This window comes from Triturus cristatus, chromosome 7, assembly GCF_964204655.1.
Source record: "Triturus cristatus chromosome 7, aTriCri1.1, whole genome shotgun sequence".
Lineage (NCBI taxonomy): Eukaryota > Metazoa > Chordata > Amphibia > Caudata > Salamandridae > Triturus > Triturus cristatus.
Genome location: NC_140590.1, coordinates 574,239,431 through 574,256,347, shown reverse-complemented (window position 1 = coordinate 574,256,347; position 16,917 = coordinate 574,239,431). Strand labels below are relative to the sequence as shown.

The following is a 16,917-nucleotide window of genomic DNA, read 5'->3' as shown; positions in this document are numbered from 1 at the left end:
CGTTGAACAAAGCTAATACATAGGATTTTCGTTCTACTCAGCTATGGCGGATTTTATCCCTACCCACTCCAGACGTCTTATGGAGTTTTATGAGTAGGGGGTCTCTGAGAAAAGGACGACTGAGTTACTTCAGTATCTAGTGTTAAATTAGTGCCTTACCAAACCGTTGGGCGCCATGTAGTGTAGTTCCTATTTCCCTTATAGGCTCTGCACATTGGAATAATATACACTATAGTTTTTGCATAAGACTAAGGTCAGTATGCTCCTATCGAGTACATTAAACTTAATACTTGTGTGTGCCAGCTAACTCAGAGGTCAACAGAAACATCTCGAATGAACAAGAAGGGATTAGTTTCTGACAACTGCATAAACATGACAACTTTGTTTCCCTTAGAATCGGAACAGTCTCAGAATCGTGGAAACAATAGATACCAGTTTCACTCAGTCAATCTTGCATGCTTAGTTTCTCCAGAGTTATACACAAATAGAAAGACGGGCGTTTCAATAAAAGGGTTTATTGAAGAGTCTTGTTTCTCGTGTAAGAGATATAAGCTGTTACAATCATTAGACCGTAAGCAAGATATAATACGCACGGCATAAGCAGTAAGAAGAAATAATACTGCAATAGCATTGTCTTTTAGCTATGACATGTATTCATAAATACATACATAAATAACAGGCTAAAAAGTTAATACTCGTCTGATGCTTCTAAAATAGTCCTTCCCTGGTGTACATAACCGAAGTGTAGTGCAAGGTAAAAGTAGGTGCTGTTTTCTATAGTATGATATATATTAAATTTAGTATGCCAAGAGTCCCTCTAGGTTCTAGTCGGCACTATACCTTTAGAATGAGCGAGGTGGAAATCTCTATCAGGGTCTCAAACTCTAACACCCCGCGAAGAGTCAGAACACTGTAAGCTGGATTCTCTGCGAGCAGGGATACCAGCGTCTAGTCAGGGCGTCAGGCCGGAATATGGTCTCTTCCGAACTTGCCGTGGCAAACCGTGCAGTCAAGTCGTGCCGAGTCGTGCCGTGGTTTGCCATGGTATGGGACGGCATATTTATACCTGGAAGGTGCTTAGGAATGCTAGCATTGACAAAGTCAGGCAGAGGAAGACGTCATGAATGAACCCCTAAGGAATAGTAGTTCATGCATAATATAGGAGTTCTTGGAGAAATCAGTAATCCTAGCTATGGAAAGTCACGTTCAGCTTAAGGGTCTGGTTTCTAAGAACTCGTTGTGATGTGGGATGGACGGATGTAGGTGACCGTGCCTGTATTTGGTTCTATGCCTAAATAAGGGCAAAGCGAGTTGTGCCTATATAAGGACATGATTCAGAGAAACCTATATACGGGTATCTAAATCGAAACACAACAACCCACTTCGTCGCTGCTCCCGGGAATAAGCAATGGCTTTCCTCCACCGCTGGCCCCCCGTGCGCTACAATCTACCTCTGCGGCGCAAGCTGGTGGATCCACTACCACATCTCCCCTATACTGCTTCAATGTGCATCCGCAGACTCCACTATGCTTAAGGGCTGCTATGGGAGTGCTCTTCCACAGCTAGACAAAGTCCACTGTTCCAACTCTTTCTACCCTCGGCTGCTCCCCCGGCTCCTCACTCACTCGGCACCATCTTGTGCCTCTAGGGCCTCGTCGTTGCCGATCTCCTACACGGCTCTTCCTTACGTCTTACAGCTTTGCTCAGACCAAGACTGTCTCTAGGGAGCCACCTGTCCCCTCATGGACTCACTGGGGGTGGGCACACGCCGGCCTCAGCACTTCGACCGCATCGCCACATTCTACAGCTGTTCCTGACGGGCGTCTCCACCTCGACGAGCGTCCATCTCCTAACTGCGTCACTGGCAGCTCCGCAGGTTCTCGGGACCCAAGATCAATCCCGGTTCCTGCGGCCTTCTGTGCTGTTATCTACCAAGGTGCAGACCCGGTCCATATATGCTCGGGATCTTGCCGACCCTCTCCAATTTTGCTGTTACTGCGAGGCCGGACTCCCCGCTACTTTAGGCCGAGGCTTCTCCTTCCGTCTAGGCCACACTACACGGCCCGCCCTGTCCGTGCCTTCATCGCTCGCCACTCTTCCGGCACCGCCTACCTTCGATACTCCGATACATGAGCGCCGCTGTCTGACATGATTTGCGGATATTGGTACCGGATTAATTACGGGCGGAAGCCCGGGGAGTCACTGAGCCTCACAGATGTGCGGCCATCGCTCTCGGTGCCGAAGCCATGCCCCCAGAATGTGTTTTCTTTGACAAAGTTTGAGGTTTGCAAAGTATTCTGGATAACAGAACCTGGAGAGAGCCACCAAAGTCATCCCATCCTGGATTTCCTGGGTGTCTAGTTCTTAAATATGTACAGATTTGCCAAGGTGCCGACTGAGCTAGGGTCCAAAATCAAAAGCTAGGCCCATTGCAAAAAAAAGGGTTAGTTTTCACTGGAAAAATGTAATGTGCCCATGTTGCGTTTTGGGCTGTTTCCTGGCGTGGACACTACGCCTACCAACATAGGTGAGGTACCATTTATATTGGGAGACTTGGGGGAATGCTGGGTGGGTGGAAGTTTGGGGCTTCCTGCAGATTCTAGAACTTTCCATCAAGGAAATGTGAGGAAAATGTATGTTTTTTTCTACAAAGTTTGAGGTTTGCAAGGGATTCTGGGTAACAGAACCTGGTGAGACCCACAAAAGTCATCCCATCCTGGATTTCCCTGGGTGTCTAGTTGTACTGCTCGATTTCCTCGGCCTTTCCGTGTTAAAAGGGGCCTAATGTGACTTCAGTCTCTTTCCATTCAAGTCTAAGGGTTAGAGTAGTGTATAGAGTCTATTTATTAGGCACTTCAACATGATCCTGTGTTCTTCCCCATAGATCAGGGTTTGCATACATATCCTAGGGGATAGATTCGTTAGCATTAGGGGTAATCTGTTCTGTAGTGAGGGTATTTCATGGAGCTGTGCTGAATTCAGGCCTGGTAGGCCTTAAACGGGAGAGACTCCATCTTTCCTCCTGCTCTGGCAGCTTGGGAAGCTTCTAGGTCATAGGCAGTGTTTTAGTTAGGAGGTGTTATTCGCTTGGAGAGAACCGGTTCAGGCCGGCCCTTATCGAAGGATTGTATTCTTCTTCATGCCGAAGACACTACATCAGGCCGGCCGGCTGGGAACGTGTCCTTGGCACAGGGAGGTACAGGAATTTGGTGGGCGGCAGGTTACGTGCTGGAATCTTCCATGAGAAAATGCACATCTATATTAGTGAAAGTCTGAGGCAGACATGGGCACTTGCTTCTAGTCCGTAGGCGGCACCTGGCCGTTAGCAGAAAAGCTACTACTTGTTTCAGGGAAGACAGATGACGAATTTGAAGGAGAAGAAAACCTAAGAATCTAAAGAGGAGAGAGTAGCAGATGAGGAAGAGATCCCAGTGACTCGGAGAAAAGAGAAGGGAGTAGATCTGTGACAGCAGAGGTGTGACTTCCAGGCGAAGCCGAGGCGCAGACGGGAAGGGAACCTAGATGACCTTTGAGTACAAGCTACATATGACCAAGGTGATGTCAACCCCTTACTATTAGAGTGTACAACTTAATCTTCCACTTTGCTTTGCAGGTTATGTGGTATGCATTGTGTTCTGTGAGTGTGCATGGAGCAACCAAATAAAGTATTTAGCTTGTTGTGAGTCCACATGTGTTGTGTATTCTTGTATAGGAGGATAGCCTATTCTTCTAGTCAGATGCAGCTTGACATGAACAGATGTTAATCCTGATCAGGTAAGTGGTAACTGAATGAGGGAGAAAGGAGCCCCTCGAACTAAAGAACAGGTTGTGCTCAACTAATAGTCTTTGTGTGATCTGATATATAGTAATCCCGATTCCCCTGTCGTGTACTACGGTAATAATAGGATGAGCTCGTGCTAAGGCTGCCGTCTGGGTAGGAGATTCTGGGTCTGCCTGAGACCGCGAGACTGTGTGTTGCTGCCGTCTGGGTAGGAGATTCTGGGTCTGCCTGAGACCGCGAGACTGTGTGTTGCTGCCGTCTGGGTAGGAGATTCTGGGTCTGCCTGAGACCGCGAGACTGTGTGTTGCTGCCGTCTGGGTAGGAGATTCTGGGTCTGCCTGAGACCGCGAGACTGTGTGTTGCTGCCGTCTGGGTAGGAGATTCTGGGTCTGCCTGAGACCGCGAGACTGTGTGTTGCTGCCGTCTGGGTAGGAGATTCTGGGTCTGCCTGAGACCGCGAGACTGTGTGTTGCTGCCGTCTGGGTAGGAGATTCTGGGTCTGCCTGAGACCGCGAGACTGTGTGTTGCTGCCGTCTGGGTAGGAGTTCTGGGTCTGCCTGAGACCGCGAGGCTGTGAGGTCTTGATATATATTATATATATATATATAATAGGAATTCCCTGTCCTTAGGTGGTACATATATATGTGGTTATTTAGGTGTAAAAAGGCCCTAGGGAGGGGGTAACGTTCTGGTTTGGGTTAGAAAGGCTCTGTGGAGCGGGTTCTATCTGGAGGGAAAACCAAAGCAGAACATTTGGCGTCGTGAACCGTTTACGTATTCTGTGTGCGTTGTGTTGTCCCGTGTTTGCTGCCAGCGTGTGCGTGATTTTGTTTGTATATTCTTTGTGATATACTGGTGTGTCTAGCCTTTCTTCTTCTTTCTTTTCTTTCTCTTCTTCTCTCTTTTTCACGATCTGTTCTAGACAATGTAAATCTACTTTTAAGTTGCCCGTTGATATTCCCGGCTGGGATTCAATGCCTTGTGAAGCCTTAGCCCGTGAGTGGGCTGAGTAATTGGAAGCAGACTGTTAAATATCACTTGATTTCTTTGCATGGGGGCAGACCGTATGATGTGCTGGCTCGTGAGGTGAGCTAATTGTGCTGATTTAGAATTGGTATGTGTGTGTTTCAGCGTGTCTTGTAAAGAGTGCTTATAAATAGCTTGCTACGTGAGGCAGAGAGGGCTGGATCCCTTTCAAGTGTTAGTTAAGGAATGCATATCTAATGTTTTCAGTTGCAAAGTGCATGTAAGATCTCAGAGCATGACTCTGAAACGTGGGACTCCCTTGAAATTCCAGTCTCCGTAGTTGCAATGAAGGGTGTTATTCAGCAGGTGATTGATGGCATTTTGGAGAGAGACAGCGGTGTTATTTTCAAGTGTTGGTTAACATGCATTACACATGTGGGCATTTGCAATAAGAACGTAGTGAGTTGAAAACAGAGCTGGTTGATGCCCAGTTTGCTAATATATCTTTGAAGACTAAATTGAACGTGTACCAGGCTGTGAAGTTGTTCACTTTGCCATGCCAGAATGATTCAGGTGTGATAAGTGTAACCGAGAATGCAGGCAGGCTATGAGCTACACAGACGGTTTTAATTAATTCCTCTGGGAAGCTTTCTCAGCCTGAATGGAATGTGCATGAAAGTAAACAGACTAATGTTTTAGGCTTCACGATCACCGGTTGCGGACATAAATTAGACATGACAGTGTATGATACATTTTGCTTTAAAAGAGAATTGCAACAATGTGATTTTGGATGTGAACAGCTGATTGTGTACAATAAGTCTGATATGTGGCCACTTCATTAACATGAACATTTATTTCGTGAGTTACTTCTAGAGCAATGTGCCCTTTTTAGTTACAGGTAAGTGCAGGGAAATAATAGGTCGCTTTTAAATTCAGATGCTGGACACATGTTGTGCTTTTGCGCCCCAACAAATACTGGACAGAATAGGGTTAGAGGCAATGTGGTTTGCCTATGGGAGAGCATTTTCAGATTAAGGAATGTGCAGTCTTGCTGGAGGTAAGGAGTGGTTACGGCTATTTTTCCTCTCAGACCTGTAAAGAGTTGTTCTGGAAGTGGGTTATTTGACAGCGTCTTTCAGATTGCTGTTTGGGAGTCTTGCAGTGAGATCATCCAGCAACGCTGGGCAGGGCTCGGGCTTTCTGTGAAGTCCGAGAAGGTATTCCTACGGGAGGGGTCATCTCATCTCAGCTCCTCTCCTCCGTAGGCAGGGACAGCTTCCTGGAGATAGATGTCTGGGAGGCTTGCACAGGCGCAGGCCCCCCCCCCCCATGGGGAGAGTCGCAGACAGTCCAAGAAAGTTGGCAGGCGTGCAGTTCGCTCCGACCTTGAAGGAGATAAGGTGTGAGCTACAGACAGCCGGAGAAGCCTCTGCTTGTTATGTTTGGCAAGGGGCCATTTAGTGTCTGCGGAGATTTGTGAAGGGGGGCAGCACCTGTGAGGGGTGCAGTGAGAGAAGTGAGAGAAGGAGACTGCCCCAGCCCTTCTTGCTGTGTATAGAAAAAGTGGGATTTTATCAAGACTTCAGAGGCTAAAGCGTTAGTAGTATTCTTACACGATTCCCCAGAGCTGGAGGAGACCTATATAGACAGAAATTAAAATATTGTATTTTTGGAAATGCAAGACGAAAGTAGTGTACTTTTGAAAATGTTCTTTGCAAGAAAAGTGATGCTTGTCTCTTTTTCAGATTCGCCCAGTTCTCCGCGTGTGAGTGGGACTCCCTTCTCCCGTGTGAGTGGGGCCCTCCCTCTCCCCCCCCTCCCCCCTTCCCTTCCCTCCCCCCCCCCCCAAGCCTGGAGTGATCACCAGACGAGACGGTGGCGGCTGATGCCGGTGGCTATCCAGACTGGATGGGGTCCTCCCTTATCAAGAAGATATGTATACCGGAGAGCATGATGGCCTGCTTCTTTCCAAGCGAAATGGGATCAGCAAAGTGTGGAACTGTTTCCTTCACGTGAGGCCAACTTTATTTGCATGAAGGCTGTGTGCCTTTCACACAAGGTGACTGCTTGTGTGACGGTGAAAACAAACGACATGAGAGGAGATTACAGGATGTGCTTTGCCAGAACTGTTTTCTCGACGTGGAGTTCGGAGGCCTTGGAAGGCGGCTGTGTGTTTTTTCATACTGAAGGACTGTTTTTTTATTTTTTTATTTTTTTATTTTTTAGGAATGGAGATCAATAGAGACGCTTTGCAGCGCTCAGAGTAGATATTTTCTAAGTTAGTGAACAGTAATAACTTGTAGCTGTTGCTACTATATCTGAGTTTGACAGTGGAGTCTCCAGTTTAATCATTAGAAGCATTAGGAGCGTTCAAAAGCTTGATTGATTTATTTTCTGTATCCATTCAACATGTATCCGGATGTCTATGAGCTATTTTTAGATGCACCTGAGTTGTGGCTACTACATGTGTTTGGAGAATGCGGACTTTATTTGCTCTACAGTGATTATCACATACCTTTGATGAGTTTTTTGCTTTTTAGTCATGCTTTGTTTTGAATTATGTATTTTTGTGTAGCAACTTCAAAATATGAGTTGCTGTTTCGACATGTGCTTTTTAGTACTTGTGACTTTTAATTTAGACATGTGGTTTTCAATGGTTTTTTGCTTTCAATTGCGATATGCAGTACTTTAATGATAGTTTTGCTTTTCAGTTATGTAATACAGTTGCTATTTGCTAGATTTTGTTTTTGACATATGTGAATGGTGATGATCAAGGGTCATGGGGTGCAATGTAGTGAATCAGCCACTTGTGGTCTGACACCCTATGGTGACCCTCAATCACCACCATTCTGTACTGACTTAAGTGTGTTCTGCCTTTTAGTGGAATAGTCTTTCCAAGAATAGAAGGTATGGTATGTTGAGGTGCAGTCTTGTGGGTGGTGGTGCACACATGTGCTCAATGTTGTATACTGAGGGATTTAGCGTATAATGTTATTTGGGTTAGGTGAATTATGATTTTGACCTATTGGCTTTGACGTGGTCTAATGTGATTCTGCCTTTTGACTCTACCTTGCTTCAAACTTCTCTGTGTGCACAGTGGTGCTTGTAAGTTGTGTGGATGAGAATTATTGGTGTTCCTGCTTTGGCAGTCTATAATGCCAAATCTATTGAGAAAATGGCCTGCTGGATGGTGAAATCCATTAATAATACTTCTACAGTCCTGTCTGACATGCTATTGGACGCCCAGGGTGAACGTAGGACCATTTTGCAAAATCGAGCGGCCATTGATTATCTTTTGCTTAAACATGGACACGATTGTTAGGTATTCTGATTATTATCGGCATTTTGATTTCTATCTGTTGCTTTATTCAAGTGTATTCCTTCAATGCTTCAATTCTGCACACTTGGTACTAGACATAGATCAGTTCGTTTTGTTTCATATTAGGTATAATAGACTGAAGTCAAGGGTGGAATGTACTGCTCGATCTTTCCGGCCTTATTGTGTTGTAGAGCGATTGATGTGACTTCAGTCTCTTTCCATTCAAGTCTAGGGGTTAGAGTAGTGTATAGAGCCTAGTTATTAGGCACTTCGACATGATCCTGTGTTCTGTATAATAGACTGAAGTCAAGGGTGAAATGTACTGCTATTGATGTGACTTCAGTCTCTTTCCATTCAAGTCTAGGGGTTAGAGTAGTGTATAGAGCCTAGTTATTAGGCACTTCGACATGATCCTGTGTTCTGTATAATAGACTGAAGTCAAGGGTGAAATGTACTGCTCGATCTTTCTGGCCTTATTGTGTTGTAGAGCGATTGATGTGACTTCAGTCTCTTTCCATTCAAGTCTAGGGGTTAGAGTAGTGTATAGAGCCTAGTTATTAGGCACTTCGACATGATCCTGTGTTCTGTATAATAGACTGAAGTCAAGGGTGAAATGTACTGCTATTGATGTGACTTCAGTCTCTTTCCATTCAAGTCTAGGGGTTAGAGTAGTGTATAGAGCCTAGTTATTAGGCACTTCGACATGATCCTGTGTTCTGTATAATAGACTGAAGTCAAGGGTGAAATGTACTGCTCGATCTTTCTGGCCTTATTGTGTTGTAGAGCGATTGATGTGACTTCAGTCTCTTTCCATTCAAGTCTAGGGGTTAGAGTAGTGTATAGAGCCTAGTTATTAGGCACTTCGACATGATCCTGTGTTCTGTATAATAGACTGAAGTCAAGGGTGAAATGTACTGCTATTGATGTGACTTCAGTCTCTTTCCATTCAAGTCTAGGGGTTAGAGTAGTGTATAGAGCCTAGTTATTAGGCACTTCGACATGATCCTGTGTTCTTCCCCATAGATCAGGGTTTGCATACATATCCTAGGGGATAGATTCGCTAGCATTAGGGGTAATCTGTTCTGTAGTAAGGGTATTTCATGGAGCTGAATTCAGGCCTGGTAGGCCTTAAACGGGAGAGATATTATTCTTCCACCGATGTTAGTCCTGTTTAATGAATGTATAATAGACTGAAGTCAAGGGTGAAATGTACTGCTCGATTTCCTCGGCCTTTCCGTGTTAAAAGGGGCCTAATGTGACTTCAGTCTCTTTCCATTCAAGTCTAAGGGTTAGAGTAGTGTATAGAGTCTATTTATTAGGCACTTCAACATGATCCTGTGTTCTTCCCCATAGATCAGGGTTTGCATACATATCCTAGGGGATAGATTCGTTAGCATTAGGGGTAATCTGTTCTGTAGTGAGGGTATTTCATGGAGCTGTGCTGAATTCAGGCCTGGTAGGCCTTAAACGGGAGAGACTCCATCTTTCCTCCTGCTCTGGCAGCTTGGGAAGCTTCTAGGTCATAGGCAGTGTTTTAGTTAGGAGGTGTTATTCGCTTGGAGAGAACCGGTTCAGGCCGGCCCTTATCGAAGGATTGTATTCTTCTTCATGCCGAAGACACTACATCAGGCCGGCCGGCTGGGAACGTGTCCTTGGCACAGGGAGGTACAGGAATTTGGTGGGCGGCAGGTTACGTGCTGGAATCTTCCATGAGAAAATGCACATCTATATTAGTGAAAGTCTGAGGCAGACATGGGCACTTGCTTCTAGTCCGTAGGCGGCACCTGGCCGTTAGCAGAAAAGCTACTACTTGTTTCAGGGAAGACAGATGACGAATTTGAAGGAGAAGAAAACCTAAGAATCTAAAGAGGAGAGAGTAGCAGATGAGGAAGAGATCCCAGTGACTCGGAGAAAAGAGAAGGGAGTAGATCTGTAACAGCAGAGGTGTGACTTCCAGGCGAAGCCGAGGCGCAGACGGGAAGGGAACCTAGATGACCTTTGAGTACAAGCTACATATGACCAAGGTGATGTCAACCCCTTACTATTAGAGTGTACAACTTAATCTTCCACTTTGCTTTGCAGGTTATGTGGTATGCATTGTGTTCTGTGAGTGTGCATGGAGCAACCAAATAAAGTATTTAGCTTGTTGTGAGTCCACATGTGTTGTGTATTCTTGTATAGGAGGATAGCCTATTCTTCTAGTCAGATGCAGCTTGACATGAACAGATGTTAATCCTGATCAGGTAAGTGGTAACTGAATGAGGGAGAAAGGAGCCCCTCGAACTAAAGAACAGGTTGTGCTCAACTAATAGTCTTTGTGTGATCTGATATATAGTAATCCCGATTCCCCTGTCGTGTACTACGGTAATAATAGGATGAGCTCGTGCTAAGGCTGCCGTCTGGTTAGGAGATTCTGGGTCTGCCTGAGACCGCAAGACTGTGTGTTGCTGCCGTCTGGGTAGGAGATTCTGGGTCTGCCTGAGACCGCGAGACTGTGTGTTGCTGCCGTCTGGGTAGGAGATTCTGGGTCTGCCTGAGACCGCGAGACTGTGTGTTGCTGCCGTCTGGGTAGGAGATTCTGGGTCTGCCTGAGACCGCGAGACTGTGTGTTGCTGCCGTCTGGGTAGGAGATTCTGGGTCTGCCTGAGACCGCGAGACTGTGTGTTGCTGCCGTCTGGGTAGGAGATTCTGGGTCTGCCTGAGACCGCGAGACTGTGTGTTGCTGCCGTCTGGGTAGGAGATTCTGGGTCTGCCTGAGACCGCGAGACTGTGTGTTGCTGCCGTCTGGGTAGGAGTTCTGGGTCTGCCTGAGACCGCGAGGCTGTGAGGTCTTGATATATATTATATATATATATATATATAATAGGAATTCCCTGTCCTTAGGTGGTACATATATATGTGGTTATTTAGGTGTAAAAAGGCCCTAGGGAGGGGGTAACGTTCTGGTTTGGGTTAGAAAGGCTCTGTGGAGCGTATTCTATCTGGAGGGAAAACCAAAGCAGAACACTAGTTTAAAAACATGTACAGGTCTGTTAGGTTTCCCTAAATGCTGACTGAGCTAGCTCCGAAATCCACAGCTAGGCACATTGAGAAAAAAGGTCAGATTTCACTATTAAAATATGATGGGTTCACGTTGCGTTCTGGGACGTTTCCTGTGGTAGGCACTAGGCCTTCCCACAAGTGGGGTGCCATTTTTATCAGAAGCCATGGGGGAACAAAGAATAGTAGAACAAGTATTATTACCACGTGGCGTTTCTATGCATTTCTGCATTCCAAATGTAAGACAATGTGTAAAAAAAGAAGTCATGTAGAAAAATGTCCTCTAATTCCCATACTACCCACAAAATTGGAGATGTGCAAATAACCACTGCCTCTAAACCCTATATTTTGTTCCCATTTCGGAAATACATAATTTCCTTGATACCTATTTTTCACTCTTTATATTTTACCAAATGAATTGCGGTATACCAGGTGCACAATGAAAAACCATTGCTAGGTGCAGCTGTTTTTGGCTCTTGGCACCTCGGGTTCTTGGTGAACCTACAAGTCCTATATATCCTTGCAACCAGAAGGGCCCAGCAGACAAAAATCTGTCATACTTAGAAGAAGTTACAGGTAAAAATGTAGGCACAAATTGGATTTTTGTTCAACTGAATTACAATATTTCTGTATTTCAACTGTTAGTTTCTATACGAAAACCTTGAAGGATGTACACAAAAGAACCATTGCTGAATTCAGAATTTTGTCTACTTTTCAGAAATGTATAGCTTCCTGGGATCCATTACTGGTTTCACACCCATTTCTACCACTAGCTGGAAGGAGAGTGAAAGCACAAAAAATACAAAAAATAGGCTATCTCCCAGTAAAATGCAAAAACTGCGTAGAAAGTGTTGATTTTCTGACAAAAGTCTGCCTGTTTCTGAAAGCTGGGAAGATGGTAATTTTAGCACCACAACCACTTCCTTGATACCATTTGCAGGGAAAAACAGACACTTGCTTTTGCACCATCTTTTTCCCATTTTTCCCACAAAAACAAAATGTAGCTGTATTTTGGCGAATTTCTTGGTCCCCTCCAGGAGAATTCACAAACCCTGGGTACCTGAAGAATCCTCAGGATGTTGGAAGAAAAGGACGCAAATTTGGCGTGGATACCCAATGTGGCCGAAACAATAAAGGGGCCTAAGCGCAAACTAGCCCAAATAGCCAAAAAAAGGCTTAGCACGGGGAGGCCTAGCAGCAAAGGGGTTAAGGCCCCAGAGACCTCCAGTATCCCATCATGCTTGGCTAGAGGCAGTTACCTTGATTCTTTTTGGGTGAAGAATGATATGTATAAGACCCATGAGCATGTCGGTCTAATCCTTCGGGGAGGAGGGAGTGTTGCTTATGAATTATCATGGAAATACCCCTACAAGAGAACTGGAGTTACAAGTAAGAAACTATTCCTTTTCTCATAGGGGATTTCCATGTATAGTCATAAGCAAATAATAGAATAGCAAGCCCATCTTTACTTGTAGCGATGGAGAAGACAGAAAGTGATTAGACAAGCTCTTTAAACAAAGATTTTTGAGGGAGGCCTGCCCTACTTGAGCGGCCGCCCTAGCATCAGAATTGAGGCAGTAATGTTTGGTGAAAGGGTGAATAGACCTCAATGTAGCTGCCTTGCAAATCTCTGTAATGGGAATATTCCGCAGTAGGGCAGCAATGGCTGCTTTACCTCTAGTGGAATATGCTTTAGGTCTGGCATCGAGTGTTTTATTAGCTTTCTGATAACATAACAGGATGCAAGAAACAATCCATCTTGAAATGGATTGCTTAGACGTGGCTAGGCCAGTGCAGACCAGACCATAAGAAATACTTGGTCTGATATGCGGGTTTAGTGTGTTTTATCAAGATAAAACTTAAACACCCTCCTTACATCTAGATGATTAAATGTTTTCTCGGCTAGTGTGGATAGGTTCTGAAAGAATGTGGGTAATGAAAAGAACTTTCGAGAACGTTCTGGGTACTGACTTGAGAACAAACGGTACTACATGGTGTTGGTAATGCTTCTGCCCCACCACAAACCTCATGAATTTCTGATGTTTTTGTACCCCTGGTATGTAAAAATAAGCATCCTGGAGGTCGATGGAGCACAACCAATCCGATTGGTGGAGTTGTAGATAGATTTGATGTAAAGACAGAATCCTGAACCTTTCCTGTAAAAACCTGTTGGTTTATTTGGGGTTGAGGATGGATCTGAATTCGTTCTTGTACTTTTTCTGCACCAAAAAGTATCAGGAATAAATGCCTGTTACCCATTGTTGGGGAGGAACAACTTCCACTGCATGATTTGAAGTAAGATGTTAACTTCCGATCTAAAAAATTTCAGATGGTGAATGGATGTCTTTGGCAGTACAGTAGGGAGAGGACTTATGAACTTGAGACAGTATCCACTGCAAACAATATTTAGTACCCAGTCATCATTTGTAATTTTTTACCACTTTGCCAGGACATTTGAAATACTCCCCCCCCCCCCACCACCAGAGTGGGTAACGGAAGAGGGGGAAGAAACATTTCTGGGTTTTGTGCTTGTGGTAGGCTTTCCGCCTTGAGTTGACTGCTGTGAAGCTCAACGTCGAGCTACTTCTCAATGGCGATCTGCTGCTCTGTGTCAAAGGCAGGTGAGTCTTCAATGTTGGCCTAACCCACCTCGACATCGATCTTATCCTCTTTATTGACGGCGAAAAGGTTGGTGCTGTACCTCATCTCAACGCTGACACTCTCAATGAGAATGATGCAGTTTTTGGGCTGTAGACCTCGTTTTGGATGTTTTTTGTCCACCAAAGGTTGAAGATGGAGCTCGGGTAGAGGTCTGACCCTCTCCTTGCTCCTTAGGATTATGTGCAGACTGCATCTGCTTCCTGCGCTGTTCTTCCGCTCCCTGGAGATGAATCTGCTCTCTAATACGTAAAGTACACCTGGAAAATGTTTTGAAGTGTTGATAGTCTTCAGGAAGATGATTTGCTGGAAGACAAAAAATACAGACACTATGGGGGTCCATTGTGGTCTTCTTTCTCCTACTGTATGGGCACTTATCAAATAAAGATGGCATTTTAAAAGACAAAATGCCCCCATTCCTGTCAGAAAAATGCAAGGGAGAGTGGAAAACATTGAGTGAAAGGGTTTAGATAACAATCACATTAAGTTTGAAGAGAAAAGCCTTAGAATGACCGAGTTCAATGTTCCTAGGTCCTGTCAGCAGGTACCAGAAAAACGACCTAGCCAAGCATGATGGGAAACTGGAGGTTTCTGGGGCCTTAAAGGCACCACGTCTATTTTTAGCTCTCATAATGGCACACTGTAATGGTTACACTGTCTTGTGCTTCTTCATTTCTATACTGTTCAATAAAGGGTTTGTGAAAGACATCTGAATTGCTTTACAAAAGCATCATGCGTTTACATGCACAGACATCTCTTTTTGCAACCGTCTTTATTTGCAAAATGCATAATTTGGACACTGTTGTCTCCTACTACAGGCTGCATAATATGTTATTTCTTAAGTGACTTTGCAGGCCTTCCCAAAGAAAGGCGAACATCTACACTTAAGAAGATATATCGGATAAAGAGCTGCGGGGTCCCCTCTTGTGGGCGGGACAATTCAGTGCTTATGGTTATACATGGAAATCCCCTATGAGAGAAGTGCTTTTTCCCTCCATTGCATCGGCATATATCTTTTAATCTGCAGATAGTTCCCAGCCAAGATAAGACACCAACAAAATCAGGGTTGATGGTCTTTTAAGTGAGGCCTTTCTGTTAGTCCCAGCTGGAAATGGAGCCCTGGGCAGCTACTCCTCACGGTAGGTCTCAGTCAAAGTTTTTACCTTCTGACTTAGAAACTTTTCTGGAGCTTTTCTTCCCGGGGTCTCTCGAAGCTCTCAGCCAATTGGGATTCGGTGAGGGTTCGCCGGATTGCCTTGTGACAAGCTCGGGGTCAAACTTATGGATGTCAGACCTCCAGGGTGTTCCAGGGAGACAAACCAGGGACCCAGGCCAACTTGCAGTTGAAGGCAGGTGGCTTGGCTCTTGCGGCTGCTCCCGGTCACCTTTTCTACGTCCAGATTTAGAAACTTTTATGGAGCTTTTTCTTGCAGGTTCCCTTGATGCTCTTCACCAGGCTGGATTCCGTGAGGATTGTCCGGCCTCGGATTTGCTTACCCCCGGTCGAACTCTGGAAGTAGGACCTACAGAGCTTTTCAGCAGGATGGACCTGGACGGCAGGCTTGGCTGGCCAGGTTGAGTCGGTCCACTCATGGAACTTTTGCCCAAAGTTGCTCCAAACTTCTGGAACTTCTGGAACTTCTCCTTGAACTTCCCCAAAGGGTCCAAATGTGTCTTAAACTGACTCCAAGGGTCTAGAAGCTCCAAGATAGTCCTTGAAAGTTGAGGACTTCAGTTCCCACAATCTACTCAGACAAAACCCTTACAAATCCGCTGGTAGTGCTCTAGGTTGAGGATTCTTGGTGGTGATGTTCCAGGTGAGCTCTGTTAACTTGTAGCTTGCAGGGAGTCCACTCTTTATTCCTTTTACAGCAAGGTAGTCCAATGGGCTGTAGTTCTCGATGGTGCAGAAGGAGCAGTCTTCAGAATGCAGGCCTTAGTGATTGCACATCAAACTCCTCAGCATGACCCTTCTTGCTCTCTTAGGTTTCAGGGAGCAGATCTGAGATGCTCTGCCCCGATCAGATACTTATTCCAAGTTCTCTGGGTCAAGCAGGAGGGCACTCCTGTCCAATGGGGGGCAGGGTACTACCCCAAGGCATGACCACATCTATCAAATTGTGGCACTATTTTGTCCCAGAGTGCACCAATTCTTCCAAATTCATCATGGCTGATATTCCACCAGGGAGAGAAGAGCTGGCTAAACAAACCAGTAGGGTGACTAATCTCCATAGTCTCTTCCCCGGCATCTGCTCATTCCTTCCATAAGCCTAGCATCTGGCTGGGTTCAAAAGTGTAGAGTTGTAAATGACACTGTCTTTGAATGCTATTTATCATACCCCTAGAGGGGTGTATTAGTTAATAACTTCTTGCCATGTTAACTTATGTGGTAGGGGATTTGCAATTGGAAAAATTACTTGGGCCATTTTTTCCAGCACCAGGACTTATAAAAATATATTTTATAAGTACTCTGCCTTTATCTACAGGACCCCCACACCTGGAACACCTGGGGGGACTTTAGGGGTTCAGAATATGTAAACATATTGCAGATCCTCTCTCTCCACAGTGCTCCTAGCACCATATTTGATTTTGGACAGCACTTGATCACAATGTGGGGAGTGAAATGTACAATTTCACTTAACCGAGTGCATATAAAACTCATTTTATTAGGGTTCTCCTTATAAATACCTGACCCCTTACCCCTGGGACACCTAGGGGAGACCCTGGGGGTACCTAATATGCCCATACACTGTAGGCTATCTATTTGTAAGTGCCCCAAACACGAAAGTCAAGTTTGGGCACAATTTTCTTTTTAGAAGCAGTCCAACAACACAGGGCTGCTTTTAAACTCACCTCAGGCTTCAGCAGTGCACACACGCAAGCACAGAAAGGGCTGCTGGCCTCTAAACTGCCATGCCCTATTATATACTAGGGACTTAGAGGTAGTTTCAATCCCCCTGCCCCATTATGTACTAGGGCCTTATAGGGTAGGTCATGCCAATCACAGGGTTACCCTAACCCATAGTGTACCCTAGTGTATGTACATGTTTTCACTGTATTCTAAGTGTCTCTTTCAGCATAGCACTGGCCCTGGGCCTGCTTAGGCAGAGCCAAGGGTCAGTCAGTCAGAGTCAGTAACCACCAGTAACAGTCA

General features: G+C 45.2%; 1 protein-coding gene across 13 annotated transcripts in view; it reads right to left on the bottom strand.

Moving 5' to 3' along the window:
- The window catches only part of SPATA20 (spermatogenesis associated 20), a 2,191,885-nt gene that overhangs the window by 997,891 nt on the left and 1,177,077 nt on the right, over nt 1-16,917 (bottom strand). The gene's annotated exons all lie outside the window — the stretch shown is intronic.